Below are 9927 nucleotides of genomic sequence, written 5' to 3'. Positions count from 1 at the left end.
CTCCCATGAAGGGAACTATTGTCCCCGTATCCAGCTGAGCCAATGCCCTTTCACTCAGTTATCTCCCATTTGCTGATCCCCAGAGAATACAGGCCGTCTCAGTCTAACCATTCCTCGTAACGTGTGTCCCCCCCATTCCCCCAGGAACCAGACGAGTGAAATGTCTCGGATACACTCTGTGAACGTCCTCATTTCCTTTCTGAAGTAAGGAAACCGAAGCTAACCATGATGCTCCAGGTATGGTCTCCCCTCACCCTGTCTACCTGGAACAGAACATCCCCATCTTTATATTCCTGTAATAACCAGCAATATTCCATTAGCTGGGCATGCTGCCTCTATCTGAGTCATGCACCAGCTCAGCCAGATCTCAATGTATTTCCAAATGCTGTTATCCATCCCCAGTTAGGAAAACCAGGCTGGTTTTCCAGGCAGCATGAAACCCAAAATCTTCAAAAGTTCCAACTCTTTCTCTGGGCATGTTGACACTGGATCTTCTTTGCTTCTGATTAGAGGGTGTTTTCCAATGGGATCCCTTCAGTCCCATAGGCCACCTCCATTCCTGAGATTAGCTTGTCTGTGTGAGTGTGTCTGTGGGTGTGTGTGTCTGTGAGTGGGTGTGTGTGTCTGTGGGTGTGTGTGTCTGTGGGTGTGTGTGTGTGTCTGTGTGTGTGTGTGTCTGTGAGTGGGTGTGTGTGTCTGTGTGAGTGTGTCTGTGGGTGTGTGTGTCTGTGAGTGGGTGTGTGTGTCTGTGTGAGTGTGTCTGTGGGTGTGTGTGTCTGTGAGTGGGTGTGTGTGTCTGTGTGAGTGTGTCTGTGTGTGTGTGTGTCTGTGAGTGGGTGTGTGTGTCTGTGGGTGTGTGTGTGTGTCTGTGTGTGTGTGTGTCTGTGAGTGGGTGTGTGTGTCTGTGTGAGTGTGTCTGTGGGTGTGTGTGTCTGTGTGAGTGTGTCTGTGGGTGTGTGTGTCTGTGAGTGGGTGTGTGTGTCTGTGTGAGTGTGTCTGTGGGTGTGTGTGTCTGTGAGTGGGTGTGTCTGTGAGTGGGTGTGTGTGTCTGTGGGTGTGTGTGTCTGTGGGTGTGTGTGTGTGTCTGTGTGTGTGTGTGTCTGTGAGTGGGTGTGTGTGTCTGTGTGAGTGTGTCTGTGGGTGTGTGTGTCTGTGTGAGTGTGTCTGTGGGTGTGTGTGTCTGTGAGTGGGTGTGTGTGTCTGTGTGAGTGTGTCTGTGGGTGTGTGTGTCTGTGAGTGGGTGTGTGTGTCTGTGTGAGTGTGTCTGTGGGTGTGTGTGTCTGTGAGTGGGTGTGTGTGTCTGTGTGAGTGTGTCTGTGGGTGTGTGTGTCTGTGAGTGGGTGTGTGTGTCTGTGGGTGTGTGTGTGTGTCTGTGTGTGTGTGTGTCTGTGAGTGGGTGTGTGTGTCTGTGTGAGTGTGTCTGTGGGTGTGTGTGTCTGTGTGAGTGTGTCTGTGGGTGTGTGTGTCTGTGAGTGGGTGTGTGTGTCTGTGTGAGTGTGTCTGTGGGTGTGTGTGTCTGTGAGTGGGTGTGTGTGTCTGTGTGAGTGTGTCTGTGGGTGTGTGTGTCTGTGTGAGTGTGTCTGTGGGTGTGTGTGTCTGTGAGTGGGTGTGTGTGTCTGTGTGAGTGTGTCTGTGGGTGTGTGTGTCTGTGAGTGGCCATGTCAGTGGGTGTCTGTATGTGTGTGTGAGTGCGTGTCTGTGGGTGTGTCTATGTGAGTGTGTGTGTCTGTGGGTGTGATTGTGAGTGTATCTATGTATGTGTCTGTCTGTGTGGGTGCATGTCTGTGTGTGTGAGTCTGTGAGTGGCTGTGTATGTCTGTGGGTGTGCGTGTCTGTGAGTGGGTGTGTGTGTCTGTGGGTGTGCGTGTCTGTGAGTGGCTGTGTGTGTCTGTGGGTGTGCGTGTCTGTGAGTGGCTGTGTGTGTCTGTGGGTGTGCGTGTCTGTGAGTGGGTGTGTGTGTCTGTGGGTGTGCGTGTCTGTGAGTGGCTGTGTGTGTCTGTGGGTGTGCATGTCTGTGAGTGGGTGTGTGTGTCTGTGGGTGTGTGTGTCTGTGAGTGGGTGTGTGTGTCTGTGGGTGTGTGTGTCTGTGAGTGGGTGTGTGTGTCTGTGGGTGTGCGTGTCTGTGAGTGGCTGTGTGTGTCTGTGGGTGTGCGTGTCTGTGAGTGGCTGTGTGTGTCTGTGGGTGTGCGTGTCTGTGAGTGGGTGTGTGTGTCTGTGGGTGTGCGTGTCTGTGAGTGGCTGTGTGTGTCTGTGGGTGTGCGTGTCTGTGAGTGGGTGTGTGTGTCTGTGGGTGTGCGTGTCTGTGAGTGGCTGTGTGTGTCTGTGGGTGTGCGTGTCTGTGAGTGGGTGTGTGTGTCTGTGGGTGTGCGTGTCTGTGAGTGGGTGTGTGTGTCTCTGCTTTGGGTTATTCCCAGCTCTCAAATCTCAGTTTCCCTGGAAACTGTTGGAATGAGATTGTGTGGATTCCAAACCCCTTCCTTTGGAGAAAACGTTTTTTTCTCGTCCCCAGGAAAGATGTTGTACTGGAGTCTGAATGGGACACTCTGGTGTTGATCTTCTGTGGTACCATCATTGCCCTCTTCCTGATCTGAGCAGTTGTGGGAATTTCTTTTCCCTGGGATGTGTCACAGCTGGAACTTCCCTGCAGCTGTCTGGATCCTGTGTCTGTCTTGTTCAGAAACTCACTGGGTTTCCTTTCACCCTGAGAATGGATATTTCATTTCTTTTTGTTCTCAATCACTGTGTCGCTTTGGCTCCAGTGACTTGTATCGTACAATATTCCTTTGTTGCGTTCCCAGTGACTTGCCTCATCCCCACAAGCTTCTGTGCATTTGTTGGCGCTCAGCTTAAGGGACAGTGTACAGTTCCAGGCACCACATTATTGGAAAGGTCCGAACACTGTGGGAGAGTGAGGATGGATTGAGGAGGTTGGGACTGTTCTTGCACAGGAGAAAGCTTAGAGGAGACTTGATTGAGGTTGTCAATCAAGAGTGGGCTGGACACCATCACCAGGGAGAAGGTGATCACCTACAGTGATGTGGCTGTCTCTAAACCACCCTCTGAAACAGTCCTAGTGAGGATCCAGGTAAGAATAAAGAAAACAAGGTCTCTTTCCTGGGAATCTCTTCTGTTCCCCTGCAGTGTGCACTCTGAGGGGCAGCAAGCACAGATTTCAGTTAGACCTGAGGAAAGGGAATATGCTAAAGGTTTGTCCAGACGATGGACTCAATACTCACCTTCCATGTTTCCTCAGTTTGGGGAGGGGGGGTGATAGTGGGGGGGGGGGGGGGGGGGGAGGATGATGGGGGGGGGGCGGTGATGGTGGGAGAGGGTGATGATGGGGGTGGTGATGGTGGGGTGATGATGGGGGGTGGATGGTGGGGGGTTGATGGTGGGGGGGCGGTGATGATGGGGAAGTGATGGTGGGGCCGGTGATGATGGGGGGGGTGATGATGGGGGGGAGGGTGATGATGGGGGGGTGATGATGGGGGGGTGATGATGGGGGGGAGGGTGATGATGGGGGGGTGATGATGGGGGGGAGGGTGATGATGGGGGGGTGATGGTGGGGGGGTGATGATGGGGGGGTGATGATGGGGGGGAGGGTGATGATGGGGGGGTGATGATGGGGGAGTGATGGTGGGGGGGTGATGATGGGGGGGAGGGTGATGATGGGGGGGTGATGGTGGGGGGGTGATGATGGGGGGGTGATGATGGGGGGGGAGGGTGATGATGGGGGGGTGATGATGGGGGGGAGGGTGATGATGGGGGGGTGATGATGGGGGGGTGATGATGGGGGGGTGATGATGGGGAAGTGATGGTGGGGGGGTGATGATGGGGGGGTGATGATGGGGGGGAGGGTGATGATGGGGGGGTGATGGTGGGGGGGTGATGATGGGGGGGTGATGATGGGGGGGAGGGTGATGATGGGGGGGTGATGATGGGGGGGAGGGTGATGATGGGGGGGTGATGGTGGGGGGGTGATGATGGGGGGGTGATGATGGGGGGGAGGGTGATGATGGGGGGGTGATGATGGGGGAGTGATGGTGGGGGGGTGATGATGGGGGGGAGGGTGATGATGGGGGGGTGATGGTGGGGGGGTGATGATGGGGGGGTGATGATGGGGGGGTGATGATGGGGGGGAGGGTGATGATGGGGGGGTGATGGTGGGGGGGTGATGATGGGGGGGTGATGATGGGGGGGAGGGTGATGATGGGGGGGTGATGGTGGGGGGGTGATGATGGGGGGGTGATGATGGGGGGGAGGGTGATGATGGGGGGGGGGGTGATGATGGGGGGGAGGGTGATGATGGGGGGGAGGGTGATGATGGGGGGGTGATGATGGGGGGGAGGGTGATGATGGGGGGGTGATGATGGGGGGGTGATGATGGGGGGGAGGGTGATGATGGGGGGGTGATGATGGGGGGAGGGTGATGATGGGGGGGTGATGGTGGGGGGGTGATGATGGGGGGGTGATGATGGGGGAGGGTGATGATGGGGGGGGTGATGGTGGGGGGGAGGGTGATGATGGGGGGGTGATGGTGGGGGGGGGTGATGGGGGGTGATGATGGGGGGGTGATGATGGGGGAGTGATGGTGGGGGGGTGATGGTGGGGGGGGTGATGGTGGGGGGGGTGATGGTGGGGGGGTGGTGATGGGGGGGTGATGGTGGGGGAGGGTGATGATGGGGGGGTGATGATGGGGGGGTGATGATGGGGGGGTGATGATGGGGGGGTGATGATGGGGGAGTGATGGTGGGGGGGTGATGGTGGGGGGTGATGATGGGGGGGTGATGATGGGGGGTGATGATGGGGGGGTGATGGTGGGGGGGTGATGATGGGGGGGTGATGATGGGGGGTGATGGTGGGGGGGTGATGATGGGGGGTGATGATGGGGGGGTGATGGTGGGGGGGTGATGATGGGGGGGTGATGATGGGGGGTGATGGTGGGGGGGTGTGATGGGGGGTGATGATGGGGGGGTGATGGTGGGGGGGTGATGATGGGGGGGTGATGATGGGGGGTGATGGTGGGGGGGTGGTGATGGGGGGGTGATGGTGGGGGGGTGGTGATGGGGGGGTGATGGTGGGGGGTGATGATGGGGGGGTGATGGTGGGGGGGTGATGATGGGGGGGGGTGATGTTGAGGGGGTGATGATGGGGGGGGTGTGATGGGGGGAGGGTGATGTTGGGGGTGTGATGATGGGGGGGTGATGTTGGGGGGGTGATGATGGGGGGGGTGATGATGGGGGGGTGATGTTGGGGGGGTGATGGTGGGGGGGTGATGGTGGGGGGTGATGATGGGGGGGTGATGATGGGGGGGGTGGTGGGGGGGGGGTGATGGTGGGGGGTGATGATGGGGGGGTGATGGTGGGGGGTGATGATGGGGGGGGGTGATGTTGAGGGGGTGATGATGGGGGGTGATGATGGGGGGGTGATGATGGGGGGTGATGATGGGGGTGGGTGATGGTGGGGGGGGTGATGATGGGGGGGGTGATGTTGAGGGGGTGATGATGGGGGGGTGATGATGGGGGGAGGGTGTGTTGGGGGTGTGATGATGGGGGGGTGATGTTGGGGGGGGTGATGATGGGGGGGTGATGTGGGGGGGTGATGTGGGGGGGTGATGGTGGGGGGGTGATGGTGGGGGGTGATGGTGGGGGGGTGATGTGGGGGGGTGATGGTGGGGGGGTGGTGGTGGGGGGTGTGGGGGGGGTGTGATGGGGGGGTGATGATGGGGGGGTGTGGTGGGGGGAGGGTGTGATGGGGGGGTGATGATGGGGGGGTGATGGTGGGGGAGGGTGATGATGGGGGGGGTGATGATGGGGGGGTGATGATGGGGGGGGTGATGATGGGGGAGTGATGGTGGGGGAGGGTGATGATGGGGGGGTGATGGTGGGGGGGGTGATGATGGGGGAGGGTGATGGTGGGGATGTGATGATGGGGGGGTGATGGTGGGGGGGTGATGGTGGGGAAGGTGATGATGGGGGGGTGATGATGGGGGGGTGATGATGGGGGGGTGATGATGGGGGGGTGATGATGGGGGGGTGATGATGGGGGGGTGATGGTGGGGAAGGTGATGATGGGGGGGTGATGATGGGGGGGTGATGATGGGGGGTTGATGGTGGGGGAGGGTGATGGTGGGGGGAGGGTGATGGTGGGGGGGGTGATGATGGGGGAGTGATGGTGGGGGGGGGTGATGATGGGGGGGTGATGGTGGGGGAGGGTGATGGTGGGGGAGGGTGATGATGGGGGAGTGATGGTGGGGGGGGGGTGATGATGGGGGGGTGATGGTGGGGGAGGGTGATGGTGGGGGAGGGTGATGGTGGGGGAGGGTGATGGTGGGGGGGGTGATGATGGGGGGGTGATGGTGGGGGGGTGATGGTGGGGGAAGGTGATGGTGGGGGAGGGTGATGATGGGGGGGGTGATGATGGGGGGGTGATGATGGGGGAGTGATGGTGGGGGAGGGGTGATGATGGGGGAGGGTGATGATGGGGGGGGGTGATGGTGGGGGGGTTATGATGGGGGGGGTGATGTTGGGGGGGTGATGATGGGGGGGTGATGTTGGGGGGGTGATGATGGGGGGAGTGATGATGGGGGGGTGATGTTGGGGGGGTGATGATGGGGGGGGTGATGTTGGGGGGGAGGGTGATGATGGGGGGGGTGGTGGGGGGAGGGTGATGATGGGGGGGTGATGATGGGGGGGGGTGATGTTGAGGGGGTGATGATGGGGGGGTGATGTTGGGGGGGTGAGATGGGGGGGTGATGATGGGGGGGTGATGATGGGGGAGTGATGGTGGGGGGAGGGTGATGATGGGGGGTGATGATGGGGGGGGTGGTGGTGGGGGGGTGATGGTGGGGGGTGATGATGGGGGGGTGATGATGGGGGGGGTGATGATGGGGGGTGATGATGGGGGAGTGATGGTGGGGGAGGGTGATGATGGGGGGGTGATGATGGGGGGGTGATGATGGGGGGTGATGATGGGGGGGTGATGATGGGGGAGGGTGATGGTGGGGAAGGTGATGATGGGGGGGTGATGATGGGGGGGTGATGATGGGGGAGGGTGATGGTGGGGAAGGTGATGATGGGGGGGTGATGGTGGGGGGGTGATGATGGGGGGGTGATGATGGGGGAGGGTGATGGTGGGGGGGTGATGGTGGGGGAGGGTGATGGTGGGGGAGGGTGATGGTGGGGGGGTGATGGTGGAGGAGGGTGATGGTGGGGGAGGGTGATGGTGGGGAAGGTGATGATGGGGGAGGGTGATGGTGGGGAAGGTGATGATGGGGGAGGGTGATGGTGGGGGGGTGATGGTGGAGGAGGGTGATGGTGGGGGAGGGTGATGGTGGGGGAGGGTGATGGTCGGGGGGTGATGATGGGGGGGGTGATGATGGGGGGGTGATGATGGGGGGTGATGGTGGGGGAGGGTGATGATGGGGGGGTGATGATGGGGGAGTGATGATGGGGGGGTGATGATGGGGGGGGTGATGATGGGGGGGTGATGATGGGGGGGTGATGGTGGGGGAGGGTGATGGTGGGGGAGGGTGATGGTGGGGGGGGTGATGATGGGGGAGTGATGGTGGGGGAGGGTGATGATGGGGGGTGATGATGGGGGGGGTGATGATGGGGGAGGGTGATGGTGGGGGGGTGATGGTGGGGGGGTGATGATGGGGGGGTGATGGTGGGGAAGGTGATGATGGGGGGGTGATGATGGGGGGAGATGGTGGGGGAGGGTGATGATGGGGGGGTGATGGTGGGGGAGGGTGATGATGGGGTGGTGATGATGGGGGGGTGATGATGGGGGGGTGATGGTGGGGGGGTGATGGTGGGGGAGGGTGATGATGGGGGGGTGATGATGGGGGGGTGATGATGGGGGGGTGATGATGGGGGGGTGATGATGGGGGAGGGTGATGGTGGGGGGGTGATGATGGGGGAGGGTGATGGTGGGGGGGTGATGATGGGGGAGGGTGATGGTGGGGGGGTGATGGTGGGGGGGTGATGATGGGGGAGGGTGATGGTGGGGGGGTGATGATGGGGGAGGGTGTGGTGGGGGGTTGATGGTGGGGGGGTGATGATGGGGGGTGATGGTGGGGGAGGGTGATGATGGGGGGGTGATGATGGGGGGGGTGATGGTGGGGGGGTGATGATGGGGGGGTGATGATGGGGGGTGATGGTGGGGGAGGGTGATGATGGGGGGGTGATGATGGGGGGTGATGGTGGTGAGGGGGGGGTGATGATCAGGGGTCTTGCTGCTGCTGAGGGAGCTCTGGCCATTGTAATCTCTGCCATTATCCCTCCCACTCCAAGCTGTCCCAGAAACAGTGAGCGTGTGTGCTCCACTCCAACTCATAATTCATCCATGGGGCAGGCTGTCACTGGCTGGCCCAGCATTTATTGTCCATCCCTAACTGCCCCTTGATAAGGTGACCATAGTGAATCATTGCAGCTTTCTTGGGGAGGTGACTAGAGAGGAAAGGGAGTTTAGACATGACGTGGGAGATAGAAGGGCTTATGCCCGAAACGTCGATTCTCCTGCTCCTTGGATGCTGCCTGACCTGCTGCGCTTTTCCAGCAACACATTTTTAAGCTCTGATCTCCAGCATCTGCAGTCCTCACCTTCTCCTAGTGGGAGATAGAATGTCAAAAGTTCACCATTAAATATTCAACCTGCGTCCTCCTTGAAGTGGAGAGATTAAGGTGAAGGTGTAACTAAGGAAAACTTCCTTGTTCCTCCTAGCAGTTCAGAGAGAGAGAGTGAGAGAGATACCTGACCCTGGGGTTAGTCTCTCTCCCACTCTCTGTCTCCCTGTGCTGTCAATGGACTATTCCCCCTAACTTACAGCACACTCTAGTGGCTGCACATGGCTCTGCAGACTCTAAACACCATAAAGCAAACATCTGACCTTATCTGAATATTGAGCGACCTAATTCCCTCCTTCACTTTCTCGTTTGAGAAGATTACTCACGTCTTTATCATAAAATCTCCACAGTGTGGAAGCAGGCCATTCGGTCCATTAACTTCATACTGATCCTTCTGAAAAGCAGCTCTCGCAGACCCACCTTCCCACCCTATCCCTGTAACTCTGCCTTTCCCATGGCCAATCCACCCAATCTGCACATCTTTGAGCTGGAAGAGCAGCAAGTTCTGGAACACAAAGTCTTCAGTACAATTGCCGGAACGTTGTCAGGGTCTGTAGCCTTTGCAGTATCCAGTGTCTCCAACCGTTTCTTGAATCAAATTGGCTGAAGACTGGTATCTCTAATGCTGGGGACCAGTGGAGGAGGCGGAGATGGATCATCCACTTGGAACTTATGGCTGAAGATTTTTGCATGAGCTGGAGTCTTTTCTTCTTTCACTCATGTGCCGGGCTCTTCCATCATTGAATATGAGGAAATTTCTGATCATCCTCAAATGTAGAGAAGAATAAAATTCCCTCTCCTCTCAAGGACAGAACCAGAGACTGAATTGGACTGTTCACAACTTAGATTTCATATACGATCTTTAGAGGAGCTTCCAAACATAAATCACCTGCCAGACTATCCCTTCCTAAGCACACCTGCTGAAGCCCTAAGTCAGGCCTTATGTTAATTCTAAACCAACATTCTTCAGACTGGCCTCAAACTGAAGCTTCCATATAAATGCGTGGTGAGCCAAAACTCTGCTATTGTACCTTAATTCATACATTTGTTCTTACTGATTCACATTTCTTAACTGTAAATTAATCTTAATTTTGAAGTACTCAATTTTGTTTTGAAATTCCTTCATTGCCTCAACCCTACCTGAAATCACCCTCAGGAGCACAACATTCTCGACTCTGATCTCCAGCATCTGCAGTCCTCATTTTCCCCTCAGTAACACAATCCCTAATTTCAATTCAAACATCCTGGGTCACTGGTCACTGGTCACTGAGGAGAAAGTGAGGACTGCAGATGCTGATTC

Source organism: Chiloscyllium punctatum, chromosome 9 (assembly GCF_047496795.1).
Source record: "Chiloscyllium punctatum isolate Juve2018m chromosome 9, sChiPun1.3, whole genome shotgun sequence".
Lineage (NCBI taxonomy): Eukaryota > Metazoa > Chordata > Chondrichthyes > Orectolobiformes > Hemiscylliidae > Chiloscyllium > Chiloscyllium punctatum.
This window is presented reverse-complemented; position numbering follows the sequence as displayed.